Consider the following 14,483-nt stretch of genomic DNA (forward strand, 5'->3'; position numbering starts at 1 on the left):
TTTTGGCACTTTTGAAGGCCCTGAAGCACCAGGGCAATGGAAACGCCCACCAAATGACCTCATTTTGGAAAGCAAACACCCCAACGTATAATCTATGAGGCATAATGAGTCTTTTGAACATGAAATTTTTTTGCACAAGTTTTTTTAGAAAAATATGGTTAAAAATATGGGCTAATATTTTAGGAATGTGTGATAAAGTCGGAAGCATTCTCCAATGCATAGGCGGGGTTGGGAGGGACTCTGGGGACAATGGTAGCTGGTATTTCTTGAAATCCTCTTTTGCTGCATATGCAACATGTTTTTTGGCGTCTTCGGTGTGCTTCAGATGGTGGAATGTTGTCCGGGAAGTGTCACTCTTGAAGTCGGCTAACAGCATCAGAGCAAAAGTTTTCTGAGGGGGTCTTTGTTGATAGAGGAGGGACATGACAATTTCTTCAATGAATTTTAGCAAAGGGTGGGGCTTTTGGTGTAGATGATTAATGCATTATAAATTTCCAGATTACCTAAATAAATCACTACTTTCTTGTACCAGAAACAGGACATCCTTATTGTCAAATAGGGCTGAAGCATTTGGTCATTGAAACCCACCCATGTAAAGATTATATTCTTGGACGAATATTGGCTTTTGATCTGAACATTGTCTTCTGTGAGGCCAGCACTTGGTTGTTTCTCAAAGTTGCTTTTTCGTCCCTTTTGCGTTTTTTTTGTTGACTAAAGATTGTGGGTAGCCCTTTCTGTTCTTCCTGGTGGTTCCGCAGGCCAGGGTTTTTGCAAGGTGTAGGTGATTGAAAAGGGGCAGGCTAGTATAATAGTTATCCAGATATATGTAATAACCTTTGTGCAGCAGTGGGTATGCCAGTTCCCATACAATTTTTCCGTTGTTCCCATGTAGGCCGCACACTCAGGGGGCTAGAGCTGGGAATCTCTTTCTTCATATATGAGGAACGCATACCGATATACATTGGCTCTTTCACATAGCTTGTAAAGCTATAGCTTGTAGTTTGACCCCCTATTTGGCCCTTTTGTGAGGAATATATTGTTTTATTCCTACCTGAACTGTAAAGTGTACCAGGGATTCATCCACACATATATTCTGATCAGGGACATAAAGTTCTGCAAATCTTTGGGGAAAAAAATGTATAAGGTTGGCAAATTTTACATAATTTGTCATAATTTGGATGATTTCAGGGAGGGCACTGGGGTGTTGTTGCTGAAGTGAAGGAAGCGCTTAATCATCTCATATCGGGACTTGGACATTACGGCAGAATAAGTGGGCATGAGGTGGATGGGATTGGTGAATCAGTAGGCATGCCCTTGTGTAGCACCCTCCTAAGTAGGTACTAGAGAGAGAGTAAAGTTTCAGATATTTTCTGCTTACCAGAAAGATTGCCAGGTAAATCTATATTGTTCTCTGCCTACCAGTGAGGTCTGCTCATGGTGCTCAGGTGCAGCTCAGTTTGTCTGAATTGTTCCACGTTAGTCCAATAGGGAGGCATATTGAACAGTGGGAATAAACCTGATAAATGAGTGCACAGGCGTTTAGTACAGCTAGTACAGAGGAATGTCCCTCTGTGCATGCTGGTATGCTGTATTAATGCCAAGGGCACAATTGCTCTGCGTCTTTCAGCTGGAAAGCAGGGTCCCGGAGGGAGGGACCTCTGTAGAAGTCGCCATGCAGTCTCAGGTGGTTGACACAAGGGCCTGAGAGTTAGAGTGGAACTGAACCTGGAGGTCCTGCAGAGCTGACTGGAAGGGAGACACTGGAAAGGATCTGATTCTGCATACAGTGAGTACAGATCTGTGGCATGGGGCCTGTCCTGAGAGGGCCATTCCTTGAGCTAGAAGAGTCAGTGGACAGGTGTCAGTCAAGGGGATGCTAGAGAGTGTCCTGAAGATAATGTAGTTGCATCAAGTCTGCTGCGGGAGAGAGCAAGAAGACTTAACCCCTTCTATACAAGTGGCAGTATGGTTAAAGCATTGTGACTGCTTCCACAAGTAGCTTGGTGAGGCCAAGTGAAAGTTGTCCTTATCAACTGTAAATAGATCAAGTTGGAGTATCCCCTTATTCCCTTCTCCCATCCAAGTTTCACAATAAATACCAAAAACCAAAACCCCTGGACTGTTTATTGAGTAACAAGCAACTGAGAGTAAGGATGGATGTGTGAACTGTCCTTGAGTGACTATCTGCAGGTAATCGGAGGAGGCCCAAGAAGTCATCACACAGCAAGCCCTACAGGGACAGTGCTACATTTGTAAGCCCCATGTTCATGGTGAAGCCCATAAACAATTTGAACGCTTCCAAAGTCAAATCTCTCCAATCTAGTGGTCGGGCATAGGAGGATTGGGGGTTGTTTGCAATATAATGCTGGGCATATAGATTGGTCTGGTCCACAATAAACTGCACAAAAGTGTTGGGCAAAAATAAATTAAAAAAATCAATTTAGAAGAAATTCTTGGTATTGGCCTGCACACCTGGCTGTGCAGTGAAAGGGGGGATGCTTTCTGATCCTGAGTTGTTAGGCAACCATGTTGGGTTGGCAAGAGCATCTGGGAGGTATGTAGTGGCCCTGACACTCCAGTGCTGGTAGTTGGGGGATTTGAAATTCCTGTGTTGGTACTTGGGGGTGATACTGCAGCACTGATGCTGGGCCTGGATATTTAATCTTGGGGTCTACCGCTGACAGCAGCGCTGGTACTGGGCCTGGGAATTTAATGCTGGAGTCTAATGCTGGTGGCTGCCTGGTTTCCAGAGCATCATGCCCTTTTAGGAGGGACCCATTCTTCCATCAATTCAGTCGCTGATAAACTGCTATCAATCGGTTCGGAATTGGAGAGGATCTGAAACTCCTCCTAACTGCTGTAGCCCCCATGGATGCGGCTTTCCGTGGGGGCACCCAATGAAGATGAGGGGCACCCCAGAAGAAGAGGATCGGGGCTGCTCTGTGCAAAAGCATTCTACGGAACAGGTAGGTATAGGCATGTTTGTCTTTTTTTGTTTTATTGAACTGAACGTTTACAACCACTTTAAGCAAATGGATAAATCCATAAAGATACCTTCTCAAGGCAAGAGTCCATAATATGCAGTAAATCCACAATAGGTAGCAATAATCCACAACAGGGTCCAGTTTAAGGTAACAAGTCCATAAGTTCCAGACCCCACTGGGAACCTCAACTAAGCTCCCCTGAGGGGTGGTTCAGGCCAACAGCCTAACAGCTACATTTTGTCAGTCTTTCCCCAAGCTGACCTCTCAGAGGACTAATAAGCCCCTATTTATATGGTATGACCTACAGGAGGGGGTAACCTTCCTGAAAAGAGCAGGAAAACTTGTCCAGCAGCGTTAACCTTTACTTCTTTTTTTTTTCCAAACTTGTTTATTTCAATTTGCATGAAAGAAGAATACAAGGTTTGACGATAATACTTAAATACCAACGAAAGTACAAAACAATTGTGTGATTAACAATACAGAGTACTTAAAAAGGAGTTCAATAAAAATATATAAGTGGTTACATAACATTCTCTGAGTCAGAATACAAAGAGCGTGCAGTGGGTGATATTACCTATTTTGTAGAGACAATACAATGCAAAAGAGAAAAAAAAAATATGTATCTCCCATAAGCACCTTAATAGGTTCCTGTAATGCAACGTCATGGGAGTATGCCGCATCACAAAGGAATAGAGTCAAGGAGGTCCTCGCTGGGGAATGCAAATTGGGGGGTGCCTGTGGCCGGCACAAGCATCCAGAGCATGTTGACCTTGTATTGGAAGGGGAGGTGGGAATTTGAGGCTAGGTATAGGAATTACTAGTATTAAGGTGACAGAGGGATGGAAGGGAAGGAACTAGGAGCAATATATATAAACTTTGTTGGAAATTTGTTAGCGATTGTAAGGTAAGGGTGACACAATTAGATTTAACAGCGGTGTACATATATGGTGGTCAGGGCCGGCCTTTGGGGTGTGCGAGCTGTGTGGCCGCACATGGCACCATGGGCAACAGGGGCACTGTGCGGCCATCACAGCTCGCACATGATCAGGCCGCACAGCGGGAGGTAAATGGCGACCGCGGCTTGGAGAGGGTCAACACAGGCCACGGCTGCCGCTAAACTCCCGCTGTGCGGCTGTGCCTGTGTCGTCTATAACTGCAGGGCTGAGCTTTGTATGTCTCACACAGCTTCTGCAGGGATGCCAGAGGAGAGATCGTCAACTCCTCCTCCTCCCACCCCTTCTCTTCCTTCTCCCGCCCCTTCTCCTCTTGGTGAGCCTCCATACTGAGGTAAGTAAGCTCTCTCCTTCATCAAATGTAAGGGGGCTATGTGTGGGGGGGTCTCTTATGTAGGGGGGGCTCTGTGTGGGGGGTATTTTATGTAAGGGAGGGCTTTGTGTGGGGGTCTCTGATGTAAGGGGGGCTCTGTGTGGGGGGTCTCTGATGTAAGGGGGCTCTGTGTGGGGGGTCTCTTATGTAAGGGGGGCTTTGTTTGGGGGGCTCTCTGATGTAAGGGGGGCTCTGTGTGGGGGGGTCTCTGATGGAAGGGGGCTCTGTTGGGGTCTCTTATGTAAGGGGGGCTTTGTGTGGGGGTCTCTGATGTAAGGGGGCTTTGTGTGGGGGTCTCTGATGTAAGGGGGCTTTGTGTGGGGGTCTCTGATGTAAGGGGGCTTTGTGTGTGGGGTCTCTGATGTAAGGGGGGCTTTGTGTGTGAGGTCTCTGATGTAAGGGGGGCTCTGTGTGGGGGGTCTCTGATGTAAATGGGTGCTGTGTGGGGGGGCTCTGATGTAAGGGGAGCTCTTTGGGGGGGGGCTCTGATGTAAGGGGGGCTCTGTGTGGGGGGTCTCTGATGTAAAAGGGGCTCTATGGGGGGTCTCTGATGTAAGGGGGCTCTTTGTGGGGGGGGTCTCTGATGTAAGGGGGGCTCTGTGTGGGGGTCTCTGATGTAAGGGGGGTCTCTGATGTAAGGGGGGCTTTGTGTGGGTGTCTCTGATGTAAGGGGGGCTCCGTGTGGGGGTCTCTGGTGTAAGGGGGGCTTTGTGTGTGGGGTCTCTGATGTAAAGGGGGCTTTTTGTGGGGGTCTCTGATGTAAAGGGGGCTCTGTGTGGGTGGTCTCTGATGTAAATGGGCGCTGTGTGGGGGGGCTCTGATGTAAGGGGGGCTCTGATGTAAGGGGGGGGCTCTGATGTAAGGGGGGCTCTGTGTGGGGGGGTCTCTGATGTAAAAGGGGCTCTGTGTGGGGGGTCTCTGATGTAAGGGGGCTCTGTGTGGGGGGGTCTCTGATGTAAGGGGGGCTCTGTGTGGGGGTCTCTGATGTAAGGGGGGTCTCTGATGTAAGGTGGGCTTTGTGTGGGGGGGCTCTGTGGGGGGGGGTCTCTGATGTAAGGGGAGCTCTGTGTGGGGGGCTCTGATGTAAGGGGGCTCTGTGGGGGGTCTCTGATGTAAGGGGAGCTCTGTGCGAGGGGGCTCTGATGTAAGGGGTGCTCCGATGTAAGGGGGCTTTGTGGGGGGGCGCTGATGTAAGGGGGGCTCTGTGTGGGGGGTCTCTGATGTAAATGGGTGCTGTGTGGGGGGGCTCTGATGTAAGGGGAGCTCTTTGGGGGGGCTCTGATGTAAGGGGGGCTCTGTGTGGGGGGGCTCTGATGTAAAAGGGGCTCTATGGGGGGTCTCTGATGTAAGGGGGCTCTTTGTGGGGGGGTCTCTGATGTAAGGGGGGCTCTGTGTGGGGGTCTCTGATGTAAGGAGGGTCTCTGATGTAAGGGGGGCTTTGTGTGGGTGTCTCTGATGTCAGGGGGGCTTTGTGTGTGGGGTCTCTGATGTAAAGGGGGCTTTGTGTGGGGGTCTCTGATGTAAAGGGGGCTCTGTGTGGGTGGTCTCTGATGTAAGGGGGGCTCTGTGTGGGGGGGTCACTGATGTAAAAGGGGCTCTGTGTGGGGGGTCTCTGATGTAAGGGGGCTCTGTGTGGGGGGGTCTCTGATGTAAGGGGGGCTCTGTGTGGGGGTCTCTGATGTAAGGGGGGTCTCTGATGTAAGGTGGGTTTTGTGTGGGGGGGCTCTGTGGGGGGGGTCTCTGATGTAAGGGGAGCTCTGTGTGGGGGGCTCTGATGTAAGGGGGCTCTGTGGGGGGTCTCTGATGTAAGGGGAGCTCTGTGCGGGGGGGCTCTGATGTAAGGGGTGCTCCGATGTAAGGGGGCTTTGTGGGGGGGCGCTGATGTAAGGGGGGCTCTGTGTGGGGGGTCTCTGATGTAAATGGGTGCTGTGTGGGGGGGCTCTGATGTAAGGGGAGCTCTTTGGGGGGGGCTCTGATGTAAGGGGGGCTCTGTGTGGGGGGGCTCTGATGTAAAAGGGGCTCTATGGGGGGTCTCTGATGTAAGGGGGCTCTTTGTGGGGGGGTCTCTGATGTAAGGGGGGCTCTGTGTGGGGGTCTCTGATGTAAGGGGGGTCTCTGATGTAAGGGGGGCTTTGTGTGGGTGTCTCTGATGTCAGGGGGGCTTTGTGTGTGGGGTCTCTGATGTAAAGGGGGCTTTGTGTGGGGGTCTCTGATGTAAAGGGGGCTCTGTGTGGGTGGTTTTTGATGTAAGGGGGGTCTCTGATGTAAGGGGGGCTTTGTGTGGGTGTCTCTGATGTAAGGGGGGCTCTGTGTGGGGGTCTCTGATGTAAGGGGGCTTTGTGTGTGGGGTCTCTGATGTAAAGGGGGCTTTGTGTGGGGGTCTCTGATGTAAAGGGGGCTCTGTGTGGGTGGTCTCTGATGTAAATGGGCGCTGTGTGGGGGGGCTCTGATGTAAGGGGGGCTCTGTGTGGGGGGTCTCTGATGTAAAAGGGGCTCTGTGTGGGGGTCTCTGATGTAAGGGGGCTCTGTGTGGGGGGGGTCTCTAATGTAAGGGGGGCTCTGTGTGGGGGTCTCTGATGTAAGGGGGGTCTCTGATGTAAGGTGGGCTTTGTGTGGGGGGGCTCTGTGGGGGGGTCTCTGATGTAAGGGGAGCTCTGTGTGGGGGGCTCTGATGTAAGGGGGCTCTGTGGGGGGTCTCTGATGTAAGGGGAGCTCTGTGCGGGGGGGCTCTGATGTAAGGGGTGCTCCGATGTAAGGGGGCTTTGTGGGGGGGCGCTGATGTAAGGGGAGCTTTGTGTGGGGGTCTCTGATGTAAGGGGGGCTCTTTGTGGGGGGTCTCTGATGTAAGGGGAGCTCTGTGTGGGGGGTCTCTGATGTAATTTAGGCCAATATGTATTTTGCTACATATTTTTGGTAAGAAAAAAAAAAAAACCCAATAAGCGTATATTGATTGGTTTGCGCAAAAGTTCTATCAACTACAATCTATGACATATATTTATGGAATTTTTTTTTACTAATAGTAATGGTGGCGATTAGCAACTTATAGCCAGACTGCAATATTGCGGCAGACAAATTGGACAATACCTGACATTTTTTTGGGGACCAGTGACATTATTACAGTGATAAGAGCTAAAAAAAAAAAAAATGCACTGTCCCTGTACTAATGACACTGGCAGGGAAGGAGTTAACATCAGGGACAATCAAAGGGTTAACTGTGTGCCTAGCTAGTGTTTTCCACAGGAACACAAGATCAATGCCTTCTTAACTGACGGAACAGCATTCTGCCTTGTTTACATAGGCAGATCACGGTTCTGCCTGTGTACAGAACGATCAGTGGGTGCCAGCAGACATCGGGTCCAAGGGCAACACTGATGAGCTCCCACTGTGTAGAATCACTGCGGAAGTGAGTCACCGGTAGCGCACACTCTTGCTCGATACCCTGGTACTGCAGGATCACGTATATTCACCTGATCCTACCCAGCAAGGCCTCCCTTTAGCAGGAAAACTGCTATAAGGTGGTCGGCAAGTGATTATGGACGGGTGGGCTCCCTCCAGGCTTACCTGCCCTCTATCATGCCCTCATATCTATTCATTAGAATGTATGTGCTTGCGCTATGGAGGCTTTAAAAAATGTATAGAGTTAGGACTGCAGATAATACTAGGGTGTCGTGAAGTGACTCTGCAGCTTACGCATGTATTTGCAAATGTGAGCAAACTAAACCCCAGTTTTTAACCTGTAGCACAATTCCCAGCATAGGTGGTGGCTGTGGGTCCCTCTGGGTCACCGGGTGCAACAAAAGTACCTTTGAACATGTTTCTCCAAGTGTGAGCACTGAGACAAGAACCAGTCCAGTATCTTTGGGTTTTTAGGTTTATTTAGGAACTGGGATGGGAGAAGGGATGAGTGGGATACTCCTGCAATTGAACTATACACAACTTGACAAACTAGGAGTATCCCACAAACTTGGAAAGAGGGAAAAGGGAAAGAAACAAATGTACAAAAAAAATTTAGTGCAAAAATAGATATTTTCTCTGTGCACATATACATTTTAAGGTGCATGAAAAGATGCACCCCCCACCAAACAAACTCCGTTTGGTAAGGATTGAACAAATATTATACATCCTGACTATCTACCTCTACGGTTGAGCTCACCTGTAGAGAAAAATAGGGGATAGTCACACTTTACATATGTCCATAACATGACTATCTATCTTGACAGTTGAATGAGAAGACCCTCCACGCAGGGGCGACCTTCTCACTCCAGTCCCTGACTCCTCTGCTATCCAGTGCTTGACACGCTGGATCCAATTCCTCTCCTTTCAGGGGGATCTGTGCCCTAGCACTGACTACCTTGTGCAGAGTCCTTTGGAGAAATATATATATATACATATATATATATATATATATATATATATATATATATATATATATATATATATATATACAGCATCCTCCTGCTTCCATTCACGGCCACTTCTCCTTGCATGGAAGCAGGGCAAATACCAGGATGCATTGCAGGAATGCCCTCCCACTGGAACTGACATAAAACAGAGTGTGTTACTGGCTGGGTTTCCTCCACTGTCCAATGAGCTCCCTCATTGGCTACAGTGGGGACACTCCCTCAGATCCAGTGAATCACACCTGGAAACATGTGGCAGGCTACACTAATAGATCGGGCCCTCCTGATAAGGTGACAAGGCCACATATGCAGACATCTCAAGTCTCCCGCGAATCGCGGGAGACTCCCGCTTTCCGCCCTGAGCTCACGGACACCCGCGAGCTCAGGGCAATATCCCGGATCTCGGCTCTGTGTGAGTGAGTCATCATGAGATGATGACTCATCGATCGATGCAGGCAGGAGTGTGACAGCAACAGAACAAGCTGAGCCTGCACAGACATCACGTCGGAGCCTAAGTAGATCCGGCTCACAGGCGGAGTGATATGAGTCATGCACTCCGCCTGCGGGAGGAGCTGCAAAGAGCAAGCAGCGGCTTTGCTCTCTACTACAGCCACATTCTAGTACTCCAGGAGGCATTTTGGCGCGCGGGACCGTGACACTGTGACACCCCACTCTGTGACAGTACCAGCAAGTGACCAGGCCAGTACCAGCAAGTGACCAGGCCAGTACCAGCAAGTGACCAGGCCAGCACCAGTGACCAGGCCAATACCAGTGCAAGCACCAGTGCCCAGTACCAGCACCAGTGCCAGCACCAGTGACCAGTACCAGCACCAGTGCCCAGTACCAGCACCAGTGACCAGTACCAGCACCAGTGACCAGTACCAGCACCAGTGCCCAGTGCCAGCACCAGTGACCAGTACCAGCACCAGTGACCAGTACCAGCACCAGTGACCAGTACCAGCACCAGTGCCCAGTGCCAGCACCAGTGACCAGTACCAGCACCAGTGCCCAGTGCCAGCACCAGTGCCCAGTACCAGCGCCCAGTACCAGCACCAGTGACCAGTACCAGCACCAGTGACCAGTACCAGCACCAGTGCCCAGTGCCAGCACCAGTGACCAGTACCAGCACCAGTGACCAGTACCAGCACCAGTGCCCAGTGCCAGCACCAGTGCCCAGTACCAGAACCCAGTACCAGCACCAGTGACCAGTACCAGCACCAGTGCCCAGTGCCAGCACCAGTGACCAGTACCAGCACCAGTGCCCAGTACCAGCACCAGTGACCAGCACCAGTGACCAGTGCCAGCACCAGTGACCAGTACCAGCACCAGTGACCAGTACCAGCACCAGTGCCCAGTGCCAGCACCAGTGACCAGTACCAGCACCAGTGACCAGTGCCAGCACCAGTGCCCAGTGCCAGCACCAGTGACCAGTACCAGCACCAGTGCCCAGTACCAGCACCAGTGCCCAGTACCAGCACCAGTGCCAGCACCAGTGACCAGCACCAGTACCAGCACCAGTGACCAGTACCAGCACCAGTGACCAGCACCAGTGACCAGTACCAGCACCAGTGACCAGCACCAGTGAAATGTACCAGTACCAGCACCAGTGACCAGGCCAGCATCAGTGAACGGTACCAGCACCAGTGAACGGTACCAGTGACCAGGACCAGCACCAGTGACCAGGCCAGCACCAGTGACAGCACCAGTTACCAGCACCAGTGACCAGGCCAGTACCAGTGACAAGTACCAGCACCAGTGACCAGGCCAGCACCAGTGAAAGGTACCAGCACCAGTGACCAGTACCAGCACCAGTGACCAGGCCAGTACCAGCACCAGTGACCAGGCCAGCATCAGTAAACGGTACCAGCACCAGTGAACGGTACCAGCACCAGTGCCAGCACCAGTGACCAGGCCAGCACCAGTGAACGGTACCAGTGACCAGTGGCAGCACCAGTGACAAAGCCAGCACCAGTGAACGGTACCAGTGACCAGTACCAGCACCAGTGACCAGGCCAGCACCAGTGACCAGTACCAGCACCAGTGACCAGCACCAGTGACAAGGCCAGCACCATTGAAAGGTACCAGTACCAGAACCAATGACCAGGCCAGTACCAACACCAAGCACCAGGCCAGCACCAGTGCCAGCCCCAGTGACACGTACCCGCACCAGTGACCAATACCAGCACCAGTGACCAGTACCAGCACCAGTGACCAGGCCAGCATCAGTGAACGGTACCAGCACCAGTGACCAGTACCAGCACCAGTGACCAGGCCAGCACCAGTGACCAGTACCTGCACCAGTACCAGCACCAGTGACCAATTTAACAGGTCCAGTTTACCATCACCAGTGTCCAGTACCAGCACCAGTGACCAATTTACCAGGTCCAGTTTACCAGCACCAGTGACCAGGCCAGCACCAGTGTCCAGGCCAGCACCAGTGTCCAGGCCAGCACCAGTGTCCAGGCCAGCACCAGTGTCCAGGCCAGCACCAGTGACCAGGCCAGCACCAGTGACCAGTTTACCAGGTGCAGTTTACCAGCACCAGTGACCAGTTTACCAGCACCAGTGTCCAAGCCAGCACCAGTGTCCAGTTTACCAGCACCAGTTTACCAGGTGCAGTGTACAGTTTACCAGGTGCAGTTTACCAGCACCAGTGAAATATTTACTGGCTCCTCTGAACCAAACTCTGTGACAGAGACCCCAGCACCAGAGTGTGACCAATACCCAGAGACCATCACCAGTGAGTGATCCCCAGAGACCAGCACCAGAGAGTCACGATCCCCAGAGACCAGCACAAGACCACCAGAGGGACCAGCACCAGAGGGACCAGCACCAGAGGGACCAGCATCAGACCACCAGAGGGACCAGCACCAGACCACCAGAGGGACCAGCACCAGAGGGACCAGCACAAGACCAGCACCAGAGGGACTAGCACCAGTCCAACAGAGAGACCAGCACCAGACCACAGGAGGGACCAGCACCAGAGAGACCAGCACCAGAGGGAGCAGCACAAGACCAAAAAAAAAGGTATCATTGCATACTGCATTACTCTCATATTTTGTAATCTTAATTATATATACACACTTATTTTCAGTGGTATGATATAGTGATGAAAATTGTGAGTGCCCCCCTAGTTTTGACTGTGGTATCTTATGTGCCCCCCCCCTATTGTTCCTATATTTGCCACGGAGTCAGTGAGAGGAGGAGTAACATTGACTTTTGTGTGCACAGGCAGGTCTTTCCAAGTGTGTCAGTTCTTGCAGAGTGTGTATAGAGTGACACATTGACGCTGAGCATCACTGTGTGTCACTCTCTCACCACATCACCTCACTCACTGTCACTCAGGATCCCAGAGCAGTGAGTGAGTCACAGCATGAGCAGCAGGGGACATTTATATGTAATGTCAGCACTGCAGGGGCCATTTCTCTCTAGAGGGACAATTATTCACTTCGCAGGTGCCATATAGTTACATACATAGTTAGTGAGGTTGAAAAAAGACATCAGTCCATCCAGTTCACCCTATGATGTGTGTGTGTGTTTGCTGTTAACCATACATTGTATACCCCTGTATGTTGTACATTGTATACCCCTGTATGTTGTACATTGTATACCCCTGTATGTTGTGGTCTCTAAGGTGTCCATCTAATAGTTTTTTGAAACTATCAATGCTCCCTGCTGATACGACTGCTTGTGGAAGAGAATTCCACATCCTTACCGCTCTTACAGTAAAGAACCCCTTACGTACTTTAAGGTTAAACCGCCTTTCCTCTAGTTTTAGTGAGTGGCCACGTGTCTTATTGTATTCCCTTACTCTGAATAGTTTGTTCCTTATGCTAGGGTCACCAGTACAGTATTTGTACATTGATATCATATCCCCCCTCAATCGTCTCTTCTCCACAGAGAATAAGTTCAGTGCTTGTAGTCTTTCCTCATAGCTGATGTCCTCCATTCCCCTAATTATTTTTGTTGCCCTTCTCTGGACTCTCTCCAGTTCCAGCACATCCTTCCTAAGGACCGGTGCCCAGATATGATCTGATCCACAGGGGATGATTTAGTAGTATCATACTTTTTTATATTAATTATATATATAATTCATAATTTATGTATACATTTCTACAGGGCCAGGGTTATCACAGTGCAGAACCATCATGGCAGAGTCATGTCCAAATAAGAAAAAGAAGTATAAAACGCACTTCACCCCAGACTACACAAAAGTGTATCCATGCATAATTGGATTAAAAGACAATGACAGTGTAGCTCGCTGCACTGTTTGCAACAGTGGATTTTCAGTAGCCCATGGTGGCTTAAATGACTGTAAAAGACACGTTGAGGTGAGTGTAATGTGAGTATATATTATGTAGATATGACAGATTATTGTAAGGACATAAGAGACTAAGGATACACCTTATGCTTTTTTCTTTTAGGGACCACAACATATTAGGGAGGCTAAGGGCAGGGAAGGCTGCTCAAGCATTTCAAAATTCTTTTCAGCAGAAAAACAAAGTCTGACAGAGAAGGTCACTAGAGCTGAGGTGTACTTTACATCTTTCATTGTTGAGCATAACCTGCCATTGCAGGTGTGTAAGCACACAGGCAAGCTATTCAGGAAAATGTTTCCAGATTCAGATATAGCAAAAAACTATGCCTGCTCATCAACCAAGACAGCAGCTATTGTGAACATGGCACTGGAACCTGAATGTTCAGAAAATCTGTACAGGTTCATCCGGACAGAAAAAAGGCCATACAGTATTTTGGTTGACGAAAGCAATGATGTCATGTGTGAGAAGGAATGTGCCATTTTAGCACGGTACTATAATGAAACATTGGATAAGGTGACAGTTGGATTTGTAGACATGCCAGTGTGCAATGATGCCAAAGCTGAAAACATTTTTAACTGCATTGCTTCATCCATGCATGACAAAGGCCTTGAATGGTCTAATTGTGTAGGATTTAGCAGTGACAACTGCAATGTGATGATTGGCAAAAATAACTCTGTATTGACAAGAGTGAAAGCACAGGCCCCTCATATTTACAATGTTGGCTGTCCAAGTCACCTGGTCAACATTTGCGCCAAAACTGCTGCTAAGGAGCTCTCAGTGTCACCTGAGGAACTGCTCATTGACATCTACTACTACTTTGAGAAAAGTTCAAAACGTAGAGAAGACCTAAAATAGTTTCAAGAGTTTTGCAATGTTGCTCAGCAGAGAGTCCAAAAGCATTGTCCTACACGCTGGCTTTCTTTAGGAAAAGGTTTGGAACATCTGCTCTACCAGTGGCCAGCTTTTCTTTCATACTTTGAGTCAAGCAGTGAGAATCAGAAGTCAGCTCATATTCAGAAAAGGCTGAAAGATCCCCAAATTAAACTATATGCATGCTTTCTCCATAACGTCACACAATGCTTTGACAAATTTAATTTGATTTTTCAAAATAAGGCACCTGTCCTCTTCAAATTGCATCAGAGTGTGCAAGAGCTCCTTCATGCCATGGCAAGCAGATTTCTAAAGCCAAGGGTATTGAGAGAACAAAACATTGAGGAAATTGATGTAAGCAACACTGAAATTCAACTCCCAGATGAAGAGCTTTTTATTGGGTACATGGCAAGGAGGCAATTGTTAAGTGAGGAAGGACAAGAGATGCCCCATTACAAGACAAATCAGTTTTTTAAAGATGTCAGAGCATTCTATACCAAGAGCTTTAAAAAAATCTTGGAGAAGTTCCCAATGAAAGATCATATTTTGAAGAATCTGTCTGTGGTCAATATCGAGAACCAAGA

This window comes from Pelophylax lessonae (genome assembly GCF_965119305.1).
Source record: "Pelophylax lessonae genome assembly, chromosome: 2".
Lineage (NCBI taxonomy): Eukaryota > Metazoa > Chordata > Amphibia > Anura > Ranidae > Pelophylax > Pelophylax lessonae.